The 21,829-nt window shown below is 45.3% G+C and overlaps 1 long non-coding RNA gene across 1 annotated transcript; it reads left to right on the top strand.

Annotated features, from left to right (window-relative positions):
* Positions 1-14,419: 14,419 nt before the first annotated feature.
* On the top strand, positions 14,420-19,386 carry LOC121166689. Its single transcript, XR_005885459.1, has 3 exons — positions 14,420-14,662; positions 17,111-17,220; positions 19,243-19,386. It is a non-coding gene; the product is annotated as an uncharacterized LOC121166689 (long non-coding RNA).
* The last annotated feature ends 2,443 nt before the right edge of the window (positions 19,387-21,829 follow it).

Below are 21,829 nucleotides of genomic sequence, written 5' to 3'. Positions count from 1 at the left end.
GGCGAAAAGAGTCTTGGACACGGTCATTTAGTGCCCTCCATCAACAGCTCAAGAAGCTGTCCTTTTTATTTACTCAGACACATCACAAGCTTCTGCACAAACATTTAATTGTTCTGTTTTTACTTCAAGAGTAATTGGGCGTTAACAGACATTTCATTCTATTTTTTTTTTTTTTACTTCATGGTTATGCAGGTATTCTTAAAGATAATTCTGCAAGATACTATATTCGTTTTTTTCAAAGCAAGCCATTATTCATTCTTCAGTAATAGACGTTAGGCAGCAGCCAGGACTCCAAGGTCAAGGCACATGTGGTTCCCTGCTAATCAGTACTACATTCCCACTACATTTCTGTTTCCACAACTTATCTATCACTTAATGGAAGAAAGATCCGAGGGAAAAAACATCAAAAGGGAAAAAAGGGGAAAAAACAAAGATCCAAGACAAGTTTCCTGTGTTAAATCCCCCTATAGCTACAGGCTCTACATCCCCATAAACAGTCAAGCAATAACTATAGGCTTATCTCTGTAATATTAATAAAAGCATCCTTTAATTCCTGTAGCCAAAAATTATAAAAGCCGCTAAAACAGATACATTTTCTGTGCTCCAAAGAAATTGCAAAGACAGGCTAGCCTTTAAGGTCACAGTAACTGTATCACTATAGCAGTTTCAGCTCATACTCCCATCACTTTCATTAATTTTTAGGATACTTACCAAGCCCTTTCCCAGAAGGCATGCTGCATGTCTGGGCCAGATTCCAGGGCAATGGGTAGGCACACAGTAAGGTGTCCAGAAATGGCATGGGCTTAATTGTGCTCCTGTGTGTATTCTCATAAATTGTTAAAGGCCCATTCACTAAGACATTGTCAGTAACGTTAATTCCCAACCTCACATCAGTTGCAGAGCCCATCTCACAGGGGCAAACACCAATGCCACAAGAGAGCACAGAGTTCTTAGTGGGTGGTTGAGTGTCCATGCAAAAGGGGGTGAGACTGCGTTGAGGTGGTTGGAGAGACACCCACCAGGCCTTGCCATACAGCTGGAAGCTCCTGGCGGCCTTGCCAACAGGGGAGCTCTTTTCTTCACACCTCTGTGTTGTCTGCTCCCACCTCACAGACCCCAGCACTTTTTTACTTAGCTATTTTATTTCTGAGCTCAAATTCCAAGTGTGTAATATGACAGGTTTTTATATGGACCATTCTCTGTGTATTTAAAATTTGTGTTATTTTCAACATGACCATTGCCCATGTGATTTTTATTGTTTTCTTTTTAATTAAAAAGAGACTTATTTATTTATTGTTTTTATTGGAAAGTCAGATATGCAGAGGAGTAGGAGAAACAGAGAGGAAGATCTTCTATCCACTGGTTCACTCCCCAAGTAACTGCAATGGCCGGAGCTGAGCTGATCTGAAACCAGGAGCCAGGAGCTTCTTCCAGGTCTCCCACATGGGTGCAGGGTCCCAAGGCTTTAGACCGTCTTGAACTGCTTTCCCAGGCCACAAGCAGGGAGCTGGATGGGAAATGGAGCAGCTGAGATACAAACTGGTGCCCTTGTGGGATCCCGGCACGTTCAAGGTGAAGACTTTAGCCACTAGTCTACCATACTAGGCCCTATTTTTTAAAATCTTAACTATCACAGATCATGAGGTATAAAGGAAAATATATTGTAAAGGCTCTTAGAAGATAGTCCTGACTTTTTTTTTTTATTACAAATCCATTTTGTTTTTGGTGGTATTTAAATAGTTGATAAGGATGCACGCCCACATGGACCACTGATTGGGGTGGAAAGGGTCAAGGAATGGGGGAAAGTGATGAGACAGTTGCTTCTGCTGTGTTTTCTCTCTGTAGCTGGGGGAACGGGAGAGAAGGGGAGAGTGCGGCTCTCAGCAGCCTAACTGCATCAGTATGTTTGGATGAAGTTAGGCAGTGATGCCATCACAGGGTCCCTGATGTGGAACATTGTCCTGTGGGTACTGCTTCAGTGTTTTCAGTGATTCTGACATGTTGATTTCACAGTTGCAAGATTGAGGAAATCCTCCCAAGGTCCACTGGCTGCCATAGTCCACCTTAGAGTTTCTATTCACCAGATACTTGTTTTCAAAGCTTGGCCAGGAAATTGTCCATGTTGTTCTGTCCTGCATCCTCTGCCGTGGTGCTGGGTGTTTTCTGTAGGCCTCAGTGATCTTTCATGTCCCCCATGTGCATCTGGGCATTGCCGTCCACTGCACAGGCTTCAGCAGCCAAGGAAGCCCAGTTCTGACGCATGTACTGCACGGTCAGATGACAGATCCTGTGACTTTCCCTGTGGTCAGAGTTTTGGGTGTAGTGGCCCAGTTGGGAATCCCCCCCCAAAAATGTCACCCAGACCTGACACCTTTGTGTGCCAGCCAGTGTGGGGCTCAGTCCAGTGCATCACCCACGTCAGCCTATGCACACTGGTGGCTGCAGTTGTCCAGTCAGTTCTGTTCCCAGTCGCATGTCATATGCAACCCGACAGATGCTGCAGGTCAGCCTAACCCTGCCCACCACATACTTGGCCCTCACGCACACCAGCAGGAACTGTAGCCTGCATGCTGCTATGTACAGCGGACTGGTCCAGTCTGTTCTGCATGCCATTTGGCTCTCGTGTACACAGCAGTGGGTGCTACAGTCTATCTCAGCCCAGCCGACCCCACTAGAAAGCACAGCTGGCCTGCACTGACTCTGGCTTGTGCATATGTCAGTGGATGCAGTGACTTAGCCCGGCTTGACTCTTCCCCCAGCCCAGTTCACATGCAGACCCAGCAGGTGTTGTAGCCCTGTCTGCCGTGCTCAGCCCTTAGTCCCAGTTCTCACGCTGACAGCAAGAGCAGTGACCCAGCAGAGAAATCCCTATGGTCCCCTACCAGACCTGTTCCCTCCACCTGGGTCTCACGTGTGCTGGTGGGTGCTGTGGTCCAGTCTGGCATAGCCCCACCTTGGCATTTTCCCGTGGTTTGTGTGGCTTGGCTCTGCCCGGCCTGCCCCAAGTTCCAGCTCAAGCTGGTGGGTGCTACAGTCTAGCCCACCCAGCCAGCCCCAATTCCTGGCTCTTCTGTGAACTGGCTGGTGTTGTGGCCCAATTCAACCTGTCCCACGTCTCGTCCTTACATCTGCCAGCGGGTGCTTCTAACTGGCTCAGCCTGGCCCGCTCCCGGACCTGACTCATATGTTTACCAGTGGGTTATTCTAACCTTGCCTGTTCCAGACTGCTCCCAGTCTTGGCTTTTGCGCTCACCAGTGGGCATTGTACCCTGACAGAGGAGTTCCCTACGCTCCTCTATCATTCTACCTCCCAGTGACAAATCTTGCACATACCGTTGGGTGCCTAGCTCAGCCTGACTTGGCCCAGCTTCTACCTTGGCATTTACCAGCTGGTACAGCGGCCTTGCCTGACCAGACCACACCCATCCGACTCTAACTATGGGATGCTATAGCCCAGCCGTACCTGTCCCACCTTCAGACCCAGCTCTCATATGGCTCACTGGATGCTGAGACCTAGCCTAGCCTGTCCTACACCTACTCTGGTTTTTGTGAGTGCCAGCGTTGTTAGAGCCTAGCCCAGTCTGACACACCCCGGACCAGCCCACACCCATGCCAAGGGTTGATTTGGCCTTGTCCAGCCCAGTTTGTGGCACCCTATTCTGGCTCTCACACTCCCCTGTGGGAACCACAGTCCAGTAGGGGTTCACCTTAACTCCTCAACACGCCTGTTCCTAGCTACAGATTGTGTACTTGCTGGTGGTTGCTCTAACCTAGCCCATCATTGCCCATCCTCTGGCTTGGCCTTTGCCATCAGATACTGCAGCCTGGTCTCATCTTGCCCACCCTTGGTTGTAAGTCTGACTGGTGTGTTCTGTCATCTAGCCCTGACCAGTTTTCCCCCATCCCCAATTCTCATGCGGACAGCTGGTATTGAAGCTTATCTCGGCATGGCCTGCACCCCATCCTGACTCCCACACCTGCCAGTGTGGGCTACAATTTGGCCTTGCCTGGCCTGGTCCACCCCCATAGCCAACCCACACACCTGGTGACAAGTGGATTAGCTCTGCCTGGTCTAGCATACATCCAGCCCTAACTCATGCTCACCACGGGGAGCTGCAGAGTAGTAGGGGAGTTCCCCACGTTCCCCCACCGGACCCGCTCCCAAACCCTGATCTTAGTGCTAGGGCACTGCCCAGCATGTTCTACCCCCAGTCTTGGCTCTTGAAAGTGCCGATGATGCTGCCTCCTGGCCTGTCCCCACCACTCAATTCTTGTGTGCACCTGCAGGTGCTGTTGCTTGGGCCAACCCAGCTTTCTCTGAACCCCAGTTCCATGAGTGGTCATGCCTAGCTCAGCTATCATCACTCTCAACTCTCGCTTAAACCAGCTGGCATTACAGTCCCACAGAGATAAGCACACAAATTAGCCTCAGAATCTACCCCCAAGACCTGGCTGTCTTGTGTACTGGTTAGTGTTATGGCCCAGCCTAACATGACCCACCGCTTGCCCTGACACAAGTGCTGTGGCCTCATTGTGCCAGGAAGGCACCCCAGCCCCAGCTTTTGTGTGCACCAGTATGCTGTGACTGATGACAACTAGCTCAGCTCAGGTCTTTCACGTGCGCAGGTGTCCTGGTCTGATCCAGACATGTTTTCCAGCTTCTCCCATGTCAAACCACCCGGTCTCAGCCCCCCTTGTTTACTTGTAGTTGCAGTGGCCTGGCCTGTGGGAGTCCCTCAGAAGTGATTCCTCACCTGTAATGTATGTCCTCACTGATTCTCCCACCCACACATCCCCAGATCCCCTTCCCAGGACAGTTCGCAGCCACCATGACTGTGGCCAAGTTGGCAGCGGGCCCTAAATTGTGCTTGGTCTTCTGGTGTTGCATGGCACACTATGCCTGGGGTTTGTTGCCGAGTTGATAGTGGGCCCCAGTGCTAAATTCTTTTAAAAATGTATTTATCCCTATTAGTAGTATGCATGTCTAATAATGGTGTGTTCATTGATGTTTGCTTAGCCTAGTGACAAAGAGTAGAGACACACAGGTCTTCCATGTGTTGGTTCACTCCCCAAATGGCCTCAGTGGAGCAGGCCCAAGCCTAGTGGCAGACACTCTATCTGGATCTCCCATGTAGATGGCAGGGACCCAGGTATTTGGATCATTTGCTGCTGCTTTCCCAGGCACATCAGTGGGAAGCTGGATTGGAAGCAGAGTAGCCAGAACTCAAATTGGTGCACTAATGTGATGCCAGCCTTGCAAGTGGTGGTTTAATCCACCATGCCATAATGCTGGACCCTTGTTAGCATTTTGAAGGAAAGAAATGTGGTTAGTTCCTCTTTTTGAGGCTGACAGTCCATACAACATAGTGTATGCTATGGCAGGTGCCATCTCTGATGGGAGTGGGAATGGGCATGGCAGGGGATCACACTGCCGGTCTGGAAACCAAAGTGCTAAGCTCTACAGTTCTTTTCGAGGTCACGTGTAACTGGTACAGCAACTTATACCAGGCACTGTGTAGTGAAGCCACTGGTTCCCTCTCCAGAGGGCTGCAACAGTCAGGTCCAGTCTGGCTAATACTGAGCGCCTAGAACTCCATTTGTATGTCCCAAGTGATTGGCAGGGCACTGGCCCTTGGACCGTCACCGTCTCCATCACCCAGGTGCAGTAGCAGGAATGATGGATTGGATGCTGCGTTCTGGTATTGGATGCTGGCGTTGAAGTTAGCAGCTTAACCTGCTGTACCACAATGCTGGCCCGGCTTATTGCTCTCTTCAAAACTGGACATTTTAGGTAATATTTTGTAGAAATTCTGGGTCTGAATGTTTATTCTTGTTTTTGTGTTATGTTTTTTTTGTTGTTGTTGTTTGTTTGTAACTAATTTGCCTAGGATAAGTCTGAAATCCGTTCTCTTCGTGTGGTATTAGCTACTAATGTGCTGGTTGGTATGCCATTGCTTCATTTGAAGTCTGGTTTCCTTGGGCCTGCCTGTTTCTGGATGGCTTGATAGGCAGCTCCTGAGTGGACAGGTGATGCAACAGGCAGTGCCTCTGCAGCTGCTTGTGTTCCGTCACTGGATCTTGCTGTGAGTCTAGACCAGAGTATTTCCAGCACTCAGGCTCTTTCCCAGTTTTCCTGGGTCTCTCTCTGGGCCTTCTGCATCTCGTGTGCTCTTTGCAGCTCTTGGGGTGGCCAGGGTATGAACCTTGAAGCAAGGCCCTGTTGGTCTCGGGTGTGTGCCTTTATCTTCAGCCAGGAACATCCTTGTCTCTTTCTGGATGGCAGCCAGAGTCTAGTAGAGCCGTTGTTGGTCCTCCTGGAGGCCACTTCCCATTCCTGTCGCTGGGCTCTGCTGTGTCGCTTGCTTCTGATCAGGCAGGTCCCTTCCAACAGAAAAGATGTCAACCATGGCAGACTGTCCACCCTGCTGGAGCCTCCTCGCAGACCCTAGGCTGCAGCCCAGAGCAGGCCCAGAGCAGAGCCCTGCTGGTGTTATCTGATGTGTGGCACTTGCTCAAGTTCCGGTGCTCCTGAGCTCGACTTCCAGGGCACTGCAATGGCGGTCTTACCCGGTTTGCCTGGCTTCGAAGTGGTGAGGCATTCGCCAGTTTCTTCACTCTGCTCTTGTTGAGTGTTTTCCTCTCTGGGGATTGTCCTAAGAATGAATACATGTCTGGTCATTCTAAAGAAATTCTTAACTCTGTAGAGAAAAAAATGCTTCTGTATTTACATTTTGTATTGTTAAATTGCAAAGTAAGAAATTAGTTTATAGATTGGTATTATGAATTGCACTTTGCAAAGTGAAGGTAATGTGCCTTACTCTAGGGCAAGGTTTGCTTAAGCTTGCAAAGAAGAGATTGGATGGCTTATTAAAGCTGACTCTGAGGGCAGCACAAGTGGAGATTGCAAAGATAATTTTAGCAATAACATTGTGTCAAGATGTTGCTTCTTCAGTGGCAGCCCCTCAGGCAACTGTGAAATGTATTTTAAAGAGCAGGTGCTGTAGTCTACAAAGTTGTCTGAACTTTGTGCCTAAACTTGATACGAATCAACTGAATGGAGATCTCTTCATGTAGATCATTTTCTTTCTCTAACACTTCTTGCAAGCAGATCTGCTGACTGCAAAATTCCTCAGCTTGTTGTTTCGAAGTCTTTATGCGCTTAGTTGATTGATATTTGTGCTGCAGATTGATTGATGTGAGTTGAAAGCCAGAGAGAGAGAGAGAGAGAGAGATTGGTTTTCCATGAACTGGTTCACCCCTCAGATGGTTCCAAACCAGGCGCTGGTACCGTGTGAGGGCAGGAGGCAGAAACTCCATCCAGGTTTCCTGTGTTGGTGGCGGGTGCCCAAGTTCTCAGGCCGTCGTTGTTGCTTTCCCAGGGGCATTAGCAGGGAGCAGCCAAGGTAGAGAAAGGTTTATATTCTGCACCACCCCAGCTTCTCTCCTTCACTTTTGTTTTTTTATTTTTGTTTTAAGGTTTATTTATTTTTATTTGAAAGGCTTACTTTTACAGATAAGTGAGCCATGCTAGTTCAGTCCCCAGAGGGTACAACAGCCAGAACTGAGCTGAGCTGATCTGAAGCTGGAAGTTAGGAACTTCTTTTGGGTCTCTCAGGTTGATGCAGGGTTCCAAGGACTTGAACCATCCTCTGCCGCTTTTCCAGACCATAAGGGAACTGGACTGGAAGTGGATTAGCTGGCTGTGCCACCATGCCGGCCCCTCTCCTTTTGACGAACAATTTTTCTGGATAGAATCAGAGCTGACGGGTTTGAGTATTGCACTCCACTGTCTTTTTGCTAGCATGATTTCTGAGAAGCAGGATGTAAGTCTTATCTTTTGGCGGGCAGATTTTTTTTCTTGCTTGGAAGCGTTTCGTCTTCCCTGTTGTCTTTGGGTCTGTTGTACCCAGGTTTTGAGATCCCCAGAAATCATCAGGAGTCTGAAGTCGATGCAAACGCATAAGGGCGGTTTATTCAGACTGGCCTGGGCTCCCAGCCGCCTCCAGTCCAGTGGGCCTGGGGGAGGGCAGCCCCGAGGCTGGACAGCACAGGGTTTTTATACATTTCAGGCCAATTCCACACAATTCCACAGTCATAATTGGTCAGTTAAAAAGAGCAAGTTGGCAGGCTTCTATTGGTGGGTTTGAAGCGAGCAACTTTCAAATAGTACAAACTGGTGGGCTGTGGGGTAGTGAGCAAGTCTTATCTAAAAAGCACACCAGGGGCCTCCTTCCTGAGGAGTGCTCTGCCTACGTGACCTGTCAGGTGTCACGTAGGCTGTCAGGCCTGGAGTTCACACAGCCCCCAGCCAAGCAAGCAAGGCAGAAACCACAAAAGCAGAAAACACCACAGTTAGCAAGGAGCAAAGGGCAAACGGCTGGGATCCTGGCTGTGAGGTTTCTCAGGCCTGAAACAGGAATTTCCTGCTGGTGATCCTCTGTTACTGCACAGGAGCCGTGTTAACAGGAAACGGCTGCTCTGGAGAGTGGGATGAAGTTGCAGTGTTTGAGTGCGCACTTAGCCTTCTCGTGGCTTCTTGGTCCCCAATGGGAGGCGGGGTGGGACAGGAAGACCCGAGGGACTGCAAATGTGTATTCCTCTCAGGTGGCTTAGGTTCAGGGGAAAAGAGATGGCCAGTCTGATCCAGTAGCTTCTACTAGACCAGGACCAAAGCCCCAGGGCCCGTTTTGTTCTGACAGCTTCGCTGTGAGGACCCTGAGCAGAAGGCCCTGGAAGTGCAGGGGTCTCGAGGTGAAGCCGGAGGAGGTAGAATCCCTCTCAGCCTGGACCCTGGGGGCTCATCCAGGCCAAGCCTTGGTGTGTCTGTTGTTCTGCTCACGCGCTCCCCAGCTGGCTTGAGTGTCCGGTGCTGGGCCGGGTTAAAGCCAGGAGTCAGGACATTCTTGCAGCTTCCCGTGTCAGTTCAGGGTCTCACCTGCTTAGGCCCTCCTCCACGACCTTAGAGGCACGTCCGTAGAGGGCTGGGTCCAGAGTGGGGCGGCTTGCACATGAACCAGCTTGTAGAATGCTGGCATCACTTTACCCACATTGCCACAGCTCCAGTTCCAGTAGTAATCTTTGAAGTCTGTGGTGAACAAGGCTTAGGGAGTTGCCTAAATGTGTGTTTATAATAACTAGATAATGTGGAAAATTTCCCAGTCTAGTCAAGCGGGTTCAAAGTATTTTGGAGTTGTAGAAATAACAACTGATAATAATTGGCCAGATATTTATCTGATATATCTTATCTTTTTAAATTTCTTAAGTTAAACATATACCTGAAATTCTCTCCTTCCACCAAAGGAGTTGGATTATATGGCTGGCATGATACTTTAAATGTATGGAAGTTATGGGTGATATCTCACCATGGGTCTGGTGCAGTGGCATAACAGCCTAATGCTCTGCCTGCAGCGCTGACATCCATATGGTTCTGTTTTATGTCCTCGTTGCCTGCCTTCCAATCCAGCCTCCTGGTTATGGTCTGGGAAATCAGCAGAAGATGGTCCAAGGCCTTGGGCCCAAGCACCCGCTTGGGAGACCTGGAAGGAGCTTTGGGCTCATAGTTTCTGACCGACTCAGCTTTGGCTGTTGCAGGCATTTGAGGAGTGAACCAGTGGAAGATATCTCTTTCTCTTTGTAAATCTAACTTTCTAAGTAAAATAAACTTTTTGCTTACTCCTTTTTTTTTTTTTTTTTTAAAGATTTATTTTTATTATTTTCTCATTGGAAAGGCGGATATACAGAGAGGAGAGACAGAGAGGAAGATCTTCCATCCGATGATTCACTCCCCAAGTGAGCGCAACGGGCCGATACTATGCCGATCCGAAGCCAGGAGCCTCTTCCAGGTCTCCCACGCAGGTGCAGGGTCCCAAAGCCTTGGGCCGTCCTCGACTGCTTTCCCGGGCCACAGGCAGGGAGCTGGAAGGGAAGCGGGGCTGCCGGGATTAGAACCAGCGCCCATATGGGATCCCGGGCGTGCAAGGCGAGGACCTTAACCACTTGCGCCACCGCGCCGGGCCCGCTTACTCCTTTTTTAACATTGTTATTTTCTGTTACGATTTTGTAGGCGTAGGGATTCCTCCTGCCCCTTTCTAACTCCCTGATACAACTACAGTGGTGTAGTCTTTTTTTTTTTTAAAAGATTTATTTATTTTTATAGGAAAGACAGTCATACAGAGAGGAAGAAAGAGAAAGAGGAAGATCTTCCATCCAATGGTTCACTCCCCAAGCAGCTGCAACAGCTGGAGCTGAGCCAACCCAAAGCCAGGAACCAGGAGCTTCTTCCGGGTCTCCCATGCGGGTCCAGGGTCCCAAAGCTTTGGGCCGTCCTCAACCTCTGTCCCAAACCATAAGCAGGGAGCTGGATGGGAAGCAGGGTGGCCAGGATTAGAACCAGCACCCACATGGTATCCTGGCACATTCAAGGCGAGAACTTTAGCTGTTATGCTGTCACACTGGGCCCAGAAGAATGGTCTTTCAGTAACAATGTAACATTCTGCTAGTCCAGTCTATCATGACATCACAGGTATAGGCAAAGTTAGAAAATGCAGTGTCATAGTGTCAAGGCACGTGTAACTGATTCATCCCAAGTCCTCCTTTTCTTCTGCAGTAGAGACACCTCCTGGAGCGTGTCTTCTCCTGGTTTGCTAGTCTCAATTAAATGGCTCATCTAGGAGAATATCCTCCTGGAGCGCGTCTTCTCCTGGTTTGCTAGTCTCCATTAAATGGCTCATCTAGGAGAATATACTCGAAAAGACAAAAAATGGAAATAAACTGCGTCTCAAATGCAGTGTTCTTGACTCTTTGACCACTAGTTGTTCCAAGATAAGGATGGCGATCTCATAATGTCCCAGCAGCTCAGAACCGTGCTAGCTAATGCTAACCACATTCTAGTCCACTGATACTGGAGTGAATCCTCCACCCAGCCTTCTGTTTCCTGGAGTTCTCTGTCTCCACTACCCGTTACGTCATCAGCTCAAAAATGTTTTTGCTGTGCTTAGTTGACTCTATAACAGTCCTTTTATTTAAGAAACTCGGGCCACCAGATTACACAAGAAAGAAGCTGCAGGCCATTCTCAAAGACCAAGACAAAGACGGAAGAAGCTGTGGTGATTTTCTGATAAACTCTCCGGAGAGAGTATTCTGTTTGCATCAGAAAATTGCCTCACATAACTTAATTGAAAAATACTAAACTTGGAAACAATTTTAGAGAATTTAAGTTAAAATAAAAAAGGTCATGATAAAAAAGGAACGTAAAAGCCAGTGATCCGTGTCTTTAAGAGGAATTATTTCACAATGCTGACAGTACTGTAAAGTTCCCCCTTTTACACATACATACATGTATACACACACACACACACACATGCATGTATACTTGTACACATACACACAGGTGTTGCTATTGAAAGGCAGAGTTACAGAGAGAGCTCTTCCATCTTGACTTACTCCCCAAATGGCTGCAGTAGCCAGGGCTGGGCCAGGCCCGGGTTGGAAGTCCAGGACTGCATCTGGGTCGCCCGTCAATTGATCCTGGCTGGTGGGCAGTTTATATCCAGCTAATCAGAAGCCGTTAAAACAGTCTGGGACCAGTGCTGTGGCACCGTGTGTTAAGCTGCTGCGTATGACGCCAGTGTCTAATATCAGTAACGGTTTAACATTCTGCTAGCCTAGTCTATCATGGCATCATAGGTGTGCTAGTTGTAAATCCTAATATGTGTGCCAGTTGGAATCCTGGTTACTTTGGTGTGACCAGTAGGCCGAGGAAAAGAAAACCAGAGAGGGCGAACTGTCTGCCGAGGCCTTGCTCCCATGGCCTAGCCTCCATTTCCCTGGGTTATTTTATTATATTTAATTTAAATTCCAAAATGGGCACATGAGCATATTCCAGAAAGATACTCAGATACTGCTCTGCTTAATTTTGCTTCCATCCGTTTCCATAAAAGGAACTATTCTTTGGCTCTTCAGTGGTTATACATGAGTGTGGGAAGGAGTGTGTGTGTCTAACATTAATAGTACCCCATAAAATGTATTGCTTTCCTGTGTGATTTGTTTATTTAACCAGGGCGTTTCTTGTCACAACATGCAGGTTGGCCATTCTGTTTCACGGATGTAACTGACTTTAATCTCTGCTGCTCTTAGTGAATCATACTGCCGGGAACAGGGCTGCAGTGGGCGCCTTGCACCCAGTGGGAGAGTTTTTCTAGGGTCTAAAAGATAGATTTGCTACATGTAGGAGTTTTTGATTTTTTGAGACACTGCTCCTGCCACTGACGTCATCACCATCACTGCCACTACTGTTGTTGTTTGGAAGAAAAGAGGTTGCAGTGGTCGCAACTGGAGACCATTGTGCTCAGTGGAATAAGTTAATATTGAAAGGCCAAATACCGCGTGTTCTCCCTGATACAGAGCAACCATCCTGCAGGTTATAAGATCAGTAGCCTTTACAGTGCTGCTTTTGCTGCCACCCGTAGGTTTTGATATTGTTTTTATTATTTCTTCAAAATAGTTTCTTTTCTATTATTAAATTCTTCACGGGCTTGTGAAACAAACAAACAAAAAAAGAAAATAGGTTGTAAATCAAATGAATAATGTAATGGACATTTTTGTTGTGTCATAGTTGCATGTTTTAGTAATTAGAAGAATTGGATTGATTATATTTGAAACAAAACTAAACTTGAACAAGATGGTCATAGGTCTTTTTTTAAAAATAAAGATTTATTTATTTTTCTTATAAAGTCAGATATACAGAGGAGGAGAGACAGAGAGGAAGATCTTCCGTCCGATGGTTCAGTCCCCACGTGACCAAAACGGCTGGAGCTGAGCCAATCTGAAGCCAGGAGCCTCTCCTGGGTTTCCCACACAGGTGTAGAGTTTTAAGGCTTTGGGCTGGCCTCCACTGCTTTCCCAGGCCACAAGCAGGGAGCTGGATGGAAAGTGGGGCTGCCGAGATTAGAACTGGCGCCCATATGGGATCCCAGGACGTGCAAGCAGAGGACTTAACTCCTAGGGCTATCAGGCTGGGCCCAGTCATAGGTCTTTTTAATGATGTTTATTTTAGGTTTGTAAAACAAGAATATATGTAGTCCTTGATTTACTACAAATAATTAATAAAAATACAAAGGCCTGAATATATACATTTTATTTGTCTTACACTCTTGGACTTGGCATAGCCCCGATTTCAACTGCATGCTGATGATTTAAACATGCAATAGGAGAGACCAGGGGTTTGCCCTCATGGGTAACACTCACATCTCAGGTTTGGCCCGATGGCTCAGTGGCTAAAGTCCTTGCCTTGCATATACCAGGATCCCATACTGGCACCGGCTGTTTTGGTCACTTGGGGAGCGAATCATTGGACAGAAGATCTTCCTCTCTGTCTCTCACCCTCTCTGTATTATCTGATTTTGTAATGAAAATAAATAAATCATAAAAAAAATCATTTAAAAAGATACACCTTAAATCAGCGTGCCTCAGTTCTGTGCTGGATTTTCTGCCGACGCAGACCGTGGCGGGCAGTAGCAGCTCTTCAGGAGTGAGTACCGGCCAGCCACACTGGAAACGTGGATTGCAGTCCTGGCTTTGAGCCTTGCCTGGTCTAAGCCAGTAGGCCGTTGCAGGCTTGTGGGGAGCTAGCCAGTGAATGGGAGCACCTCCCATCTGTGTGTGTGTGTGTACCGATACTCAGATCATTAAATGCCAATCTTTTTGATCAGTTAGGCGGGGAGTGGGTTTTGGAGCAGCAAGGTGGTAACAATTTGGCAATTTTTAGAAAAAAAGTGTATTTTAAGATGTGGAATTAGGTTATAGTAATTGAAGACCACTTCTTTTGGCTACTGTTATCCTAATTAAACATATTTAATCATTTGGGTTTTTCTAGATACTATAGGACAAAGCTGTATCTTATGGTAGCTTTCTGTTTATTATTTGAATTTTAACATGGAAAGCATTTCAAGAGTTCCTAGAACATGGGATTGTGGGTTTTTTCTTTTTTATTGCAAAGTGGGATCTGTAGGGAAGAGGAGAAACGGAGAGGAAGATCTTCCATCTGCTAATTCACTCCCCAAGCAGCTGCAATGGCTGGAGTTGAGCTAATCCAGGAGCCAACAGCTTCTTCTGGGTCTCCCACGCAGGTGCAGGGTCCCAAGGCTTTTGGCCATCCTGTGCTGCTTTCCCAGGCCACAAGCAGGGAGCTGGATGGGAAGTGGAGCTGCCAGGACAGAAATGGCCATATGGGATCCCAGTGCAAGGCGAGGACTTTAGCCTCTAGACTACTGCTTGGGGGCCCAGGATTTTGTTTATTTTGATGCAAAAATTTTGAAATCCATAACTATGAATGATCTTCAAGAAGTGCATAGAAATATGTTTTATATAGGGTAGTGCATAGATTTCAAAGTTTTTTGTACCAAAGCAAACATATTTTTTTTTATCTTTCTGTGGGCCTTTTGAAGCTTCCAAAATTTAATAATTTTAACTATTGGCCTTACTACCTTTTAAAACAACAAGAAAGGGTTAAGTACTATGAACATTCTGTCAACATTGTAAGCAACTAAATTATGTTACTTCATGTAAGAGGTGTTTTTTAATATGTGACTTTTTCCCTCTTAAATTAGAGATGTGAAAGCTGGGAATATCCTCCTTGGAGAAGATGGATCAGTTCAGATTGCAGGTAACGACTTTTTGAACCCACTACTTACATCACAGGTCGGCACATCCTGTAGACTCTTTCTCTTTGGCCTGCCCTCCCTCCCTCCCTATCTCCCTCCCTCCTTTCCTCCCTCCCTCCCTTCCTTCTTTGCATTTTTATTGGAAAGGCAACATTACAGAGAGAAATAGACACACACACACACACACACACTTACTCACTCAGGGAGGGAGGGAGAGAGGGAGGAGGAGGAGAGATCTTACAGCTGTTGGTTCACACTCCAAATGGCTGCAGTGGCTGGAGTTGGACTGGTTTGAAGACAGGAAGTTTTTGTAGGACTCCCACTGGGCTTGGGCCAGTCTCCACTGCTCTCCCAGCCACAAGCAGGGAACTGAAGTGGAAGTAGAGCAGCTGGGACTTGAACTGGTGCCTGTGTGAGATGTTGGCACTGCAGGGGGAGGTTTTCTAGCTTGCTATGCCACCATGTCGGCCCACATCCTTTATTTTCTATGTTATATTTTTTCTTTTCTTTTTTTTTTTTTTAACTTCTCAGTTGTCCACTCCCTTAGACTTATTAAAATATTCCTGTAGGGGTTCTCATATCATTCTATAGTTGGCTGGAATCCTCACTGTATTTAGAAATGTGGAGTGGTGTCTGTCCTGGGAGAATGAAGTGCCAGGCAGCTTCAGGACTGAAGCACTAAGAGCTGGAGTCTGAAGCCAAGAATGCTGAAACACCTGCTTGTTGAGGCTCCTGTCAGCCGCACCCAGAGCTGGCTTACAGTCACATCAGCTTCTTCTCAGACTCTTAGAATGGTCAGGGGTTTGGCAGGAAAAAGAAAACCCACCGAGATCTGAAATTATGTATTCGACTTTTAGAAGGTAGTTTATCTTCATGTCCTTCAGGTAAGATAATAACAATTTTTAACAGATTATTTGTTTCTATTGGAAAGGCAAATCATATTTATAGGGAGGAAAAATCCCCTACCCACTGGTTTACCTGCCAAATGGCTACAGTGGCTGGAGCTGAGCTGATCCGAATCCAGGAGCTCCTGAGTCCTCCACACAGACACAGGGCCTCAAGGCTTTGGGCCATTCTTTCTTTTTTTTTTTTTTTTAAAGTTTTATTTATTTGTTTAAATTGTTATTAACATTGTATTATGTGATACAGTTTTATAGGCACTGGGATTCCCCCCACCCCTCCCACAACCCTCCCCCCATAGTGGATTCCTCCACCTTGCTGCATAACCACAGTTCAAGTTCAGTTGAGATTCCTTCATTGCAAGCATATACCTAGCATAAAGTCCAGCATCTTATTGTCCAGATAAGTTCAGTGGCTTCTTGGGGAGACCTTCTCTGGTCTGAAGGTAGAGCTAACAGAGTAAACTTCCGGTCAGTTAAAAGCCCCAACAAAACATCAGCATCAATATACAATGTTATGGAATTAATTGGCATAGTATTGAGTAAGCAATATGTTAAAAATAATGCAAGTTCAATTCTTCAAAACACCTGGGTTGAGACAGTATCAATGACAGGTTCAAAAAGTAACAAACAACCAAACAAAAATTACAGGTTAAATCAAGGCAAACATGTGGTATCTAACCTTTTGGGATTCGCTCATTTCCCTTAGCATTATAGTTTCCAGTTGGGCCCATTTAGCCACAAAGAACTGCATTTTGTTTTTTTTTAATAGCTGAGTAGTATTCCATGGAGTAGATGAACCAAAAGGCTTTGGGCCATTCTTGACTGCTTTCCCAGGCTACAACCAGGGCACTGGGTGGGCAGTGGAACAGCTGAGATAAGTGCGGGACCTAGAAGAAGTTTGGCTGTTTTGGGTGTTTGTGGAGTGAACCAGCTGATAGAAGGATCTTTCTGTTATGCAGCAAGGTGGAGGAATCCACTATGGGGGGAGGGAGGTGAGAAGGGTGGGGAGAATCCCCAGTCCCTATAAAACTGTATCACATAATACAATGTTAATAACAATAACAATAAATTTAAAAAAAAGAAAAAAAAAAGATCTTTCTGTCTTTCTTCTCTGTAAATCTGTCTTTCTAATGAAAATAAGTAAATCTTTTAAAAAAGAGAATGTAAAGGTAGGATTGTTTTGAATTTATTTTGGGTCAGGTTCTTTAGCACTCTTTGAATGCCACTACATAAAGGATTAACTTGTTCGGTTGGGGTTTTTGAGCCGTGAAGGCCATGTCAGAACGACAGTAATAATAATAATAAAAAAGAATAAATGTGATGGCAGAGTGTAGATTCAGTTGTAGCAACAAGTAAAGTATGAGATGATGATAAGTAGTATTGGAAAGGAATGGAGTAAGAAACCTGTTAGTGATGTCTCAATTTATCAAAACTTTCAGCTAAAAAAGAAATTAGCATGCTGTTTATCTTACTTGCATATGGTACAGTGACTGTGCTTTGTTTCTTAAAACAGTAGCTTTAATGTCTTCATGGTGTATTCTGTTTTAGACTTCGGAGTTAGTGCTTTTTTGGCAACTGGTGGTGATATGACGCGAAACAAAGTGAGAAAGACCTTTGTTGGCACTCCTTGCTGGATGGCCCCTGAGGTGATGGAGCAGGTACTGAGTTCCTTGTCTTTTGAAAATGGTCTAAGGTTTTGTTATAAAACTGAGAAATCTTGGTAGTGTCTGCTTTTGTTTGATTTGGAAAAACATGTCTGTTCTTTAGTTAAGACGTTACCCTGAAAACCAAAACAAAAGAAAACAACGCATTGTAGAACTTAAAGAGGGCATATGAAGATTTACGCATGCCGGAGACAGCCTGATGGATACAGTGATCAAGATGGCTGTCATACCTTCCTTAGCACAGCTTACATGACCTCATGGTTTCACATCCAGCTTGCCTTGCTGTTTCTGGAATGGCCTTCTCTTGGTGGCGGTCGTTCGGTGTCGCTCATGCCATCACATTAAGGAACCTGCCTGCTCTCAGAAGTAACCCAGTGCTTCTTGGTTATTTCTGACCAGTTGTCCTCTTAGTGTGTGAGAAAACTGCCCACACCCGCGTGGTTCACCCTGCTGGCTCCGTTTACCTCCTCGTCTCCTCCTGCAGCCTCTCTGTTCCTGGCCATCCCACTCCTGAATGGCACTCCTCCCAGGACCCTGTCCTTGCCCCTTCCCTCCTCCAGCCTCCCTCAGTGCTCCAGCCTGCGCTTCTGCTTGCTGATGGTTTCTAAACTGCGTTCACCCAGTGATGTTTCCCAAGGTACCACCCAGGGAGGGCTTTGCATTTCCAGTCCTCTAAGGATGCTTTGCATAGATGTCTTAGTGGTGTAGCAGACTCAGGGTGTGAAGACTTGAATTCATTTCTCACTGTTTTTATCACTTGTGTCCACTATGTCAGTAATGATGATGGAGATGCTGAAATACCCCACACCTGCAGTAGACAGATGAGACTGACGGCATTTTATCAGTCACACATCTGCCCAGTCCAAGGTTGGGTGACACTGCATACGCTGCAGGGCCACCTGAGGTTACACTGAGAAACAGTGAGCCCTCCCTCCCTCCTCCAACTCTCCTCTGGGTGCTGTGACTGAGGACAACACAGGGATAAACAGAACTGCTCCTGGTCTGTGCGACAGAGGCTTGCTGGGCTGCAGGACTTTATCTACAGGAGCAGAGTGGGGAGAAGTTACGCTGACAGCATTAGGTACCCTCCTATTTTACCAGCTGGCAGGGCAGCACATAATATTGAGCTGTAATTTTAGGTCTTAATATGCCCAAGCCAATTTCTCCTGTATGACTTTGCAAAGAAGATTAAAATCTGTAAACATATACTGTTTGGTTGTACCAATACTTTTCTGTTAATAGCTTCATAGAAATAGTCACACCCTTTGTAGCTTTTTTCATTTTAGAGATTAAGGTGGTAAAATACCATAATAGAGCATCAGGGAAATAAGAGTTACTACCACCATGAAACTTTTTAGTTCTTTCTAATCTTTTTAAACTGGAGTATGTACCTGTTTGTGGTGGTGTCTAAATCAGGGAGTGGTGTATGATGCCAGTTCAGTTACCTGCATCCGATGCTGGAGTGCGTGAGCTTGAGTCTCGGCCCTTTTCCTGCCTTAAGCTTCTTGCTAACGCGCACTCTGGGAGGCAGCAGGTGGCTGTGGTCCCTGCCACCTGTGTGGGAAGCCTGGTTTACGTTACTGACTCTGGCATTGGGCTGATAGGCTCCTGGCTCTTGGGGAAGTTGGGAAAGGAACCAGAGGAGGCTGTTTGTTTCTTTCTCGCTCTGTCAAATAAATAAATACATGAATAAATAAACATAATAATCAGAATATTTGAAGAGATCTAAATTAAAAAAAATATGAACAGTATCATTTTTGTCAATATTTTATCACATATTGTCCATATTGAATTTATAAGCAGTGCTTCCAATTAATATTCTTTGAAGTGAGTAATATTATAGTTAATAATTTCTGCATTATTGGAAAGCATTCACATTGCTTTTATAACCTTAATACTGCTATAGATTAAAGTTGTGAACACTTTCAGTGTTCTTGATGTATCTTAGAAACTGTCTTTTAGAAAAGCACTTTCAGGCTGGTAGGAGTAATCAGACACATTTCTCTGTCTTTGCAGGTCTGAGGTTATGATTTCAAAGCTGATATCTGGAGTTTTGGAATCACAGCCATTGAACTGGCCACGGGGGCAGCTCCTTATCATAAGTACCCACCAATGAAGGTGAGGCGTGCGTTCACAGTACCTGCCCATCTCAACTCACCTGTGCTCATTTGCTGCCCCTCCTCTTTCTTCTCTCCTCTCTCTCTGTCTTTCTCTCTCTCCTCTCTGGTACGGTAGAATACACACCCACCTAGCAGCTTCCCCATGTGTAAATGTACATACAGTTGCATGTATTAATCCATTAGTGATGTTGTGCAACCGTCACTGCCGTCCGAGCTCTCTTCATCTTTAACGACTGAAGCGCTGTATCCCACACTCCTGATTCTGCCTTCCCACAGCTCCTCCTGCTCCACTTTGGTTTCTCTGATTTTGACTACCCCAAGGACCCCGTCTGAGGTGGATCTTAGAGTTTTTGTCTTGGTGTGACTGGCTTAGTTCATTTAGCATGATGTTCTTCTAGCTCATCCATGCTGTAGCGTATAGCAGAATTTCTCCCCCTTTGTAACATTGAATCATGTTGTATTGTATGAATATACTGCATTTTGCTTGTCTTTTAATTCCTAGCCAAACAATTGATCTGTTCCTGTATTTGTTTTAGCTATTGTGAGGAACACTGCTAGGAAGCACAGGTGTACAAATTTCTCTTTGAAACTGTCTTTGCTTCTGGTTCTTTTAGCTATCTACATAAAGCCGGAAGTGCTAGATCATAAGTCACTAAATCATCTGGTAATTGCACTCGCACTTCTTAGGAAGCAGCTGCATTGTGTCCCAGAGTGGCTGCACTATTTTACATTCCCTTCTGCAGTGTGTAGAGTTCCTAATTTCTCTGTATCCTCACCCACATGTGATGTGTTTTGCTAGAATCCATTGTGATTGGTATGATGCACTTTTGGTTTACATTTTCCTAATGATCAGTGATACCAAGCGTCTTTTTGGGTACTTTTGTCACGTATCTTCCTTAGAGAAATATCTGTCCAACTCTTTTGTCTGTTTTGAATCGGGTTTTGTTGTTGAGTTTTTGATGTCCTCCATTTATTCCTGACATTGCTCTCCTATCAGATACATGACTTACAAATATTTTCTCCTGTGGATTGCCTTTTTATACTGTTTGATTGTGTCTTTTGATGAACCAAAATTTTATTTACTATTTATTTGAAAGAGAGTATACATCTTCCCATCCCACCCACCTACAATGTCTGGGGGCTAGGGCAGGCCCGAACTGGGAGGCAAGAACTTAATCCAGTCTCCCATGCAGGTGGTAGGGACCGACCCAGCTACCTGAGCCAGGCAGTTTGATTTGGGAAGCAAGTGTGCAAAGGAGTTTCCTAACCACTAGACCAAACAATCCCAAGAATTGTAAATTTATCGAGTATATATTTGTATATATATTTCCATCTTTGATGTCATACTCAAGAAATCCTTGCCAAATCTATTATTTTAAGGTTTTTCTCTGAGTGTTCTAAGAGTTTTATTGTTTTAGGTCCTGTACTTACATCTCTGATCCATTTTGAGTTCATTTTTACAAATGATGATAAGAGGTGACCTTTATTCTTTTGTGTGTGCTTATCACATTTTCTGAACTGTTTGTTGGAAGACTTTGTTTTTCCTGTTGAATGGTCTTGATGCCCTTGTCAAAAATCCTTGATTAATGACTGTTTCTCACTTTTTCTATGCCATTGGTCTATGCATCTATCATGATGCTAGTGCCATACTTTGGATTGTTGTAACTTTGTATGAAGTTTTGAAGTTCTAGTCCTCCAGTTTTGCTCAATTCTAAGATTGTTTCGGCTCTTTGGATCATTTGACATTCCATATGTATTTTGGAATAGATTTTTCTGTTTGTTTTAGAAATATCATTGGGGTTTTGCTAGATTTTGCTTTGAATCTGTAGTTTGCTTTGGGTATTATTGACATTTTAATGGTAGTAAGCCTTCCAATGCACAAATACAGTATGCATTTCCATTTGTTTGTCTTAATTTCTTTCATCAATATCTTGTAGACTTCAGTGTATTAATATTTTATTTAGTTAGTTTCTGAATTCTTTACTCTTTTTGAAGTTAACATAAATGAAATTGTTTTTGCAATTTGTTTCTTAGATTTTTTCATTGTTAATTTATAGAAAGATCAAATGGTTTTTCTGTGTTTACTTTGTATGCTGTTATTTTGATGAATGCATGAATTTTCATAACTTTAAGATTTGTGTATTGGAAAGGCAAAATCACAGAAGAGAAGGGAAGAGGAAGAGAAAAAAAGGGGAGAAGCTGCACTCAGCCTCCCAATGGCCTTCTTATCTTGGGATGGGGACAGTCACCCAGTGCCATCCCAGGGTCCCCGATGTAGGGGGAGCTTCCAGGGTGCAGCTCAAAAGGTTTTGATAGTTCTAACAGTTCTGGATTACTGCTGATCTTGCCACTCCAAGCAGATTGAAATCTTTCCAGAACCCACTGGCTGACATAGTTCACCTTAGAATCTCCATTTGCCCAGATATTCACTGCCAACACTTGACTGGGGTAGTTGGTTCAATTTATTCTGTCTTCTGTCATGG

Source organism: Ochotona curzoniae, unplaced genomic scaffold (assembly GCF_017591425.1).
Source record: "Ochotona curzoniae isolate NIBS_2020 unplaced genomic scaffold, NIBS_Ocur_1.0 patch204, whole genome shotgun sequence".
NCBI classification, from domain to species: domain Eukaryota; kingdom Metazoa; phylum Chordata; class Mammalia; order Lagomorpha; family Ochotonidae; genus Ochotona; species Ochotona curzoniae.
Note: the sequence above shows the minus strand (reverse complement) of the source record. Positions and strands in the feature narration are given on the sequence as shown.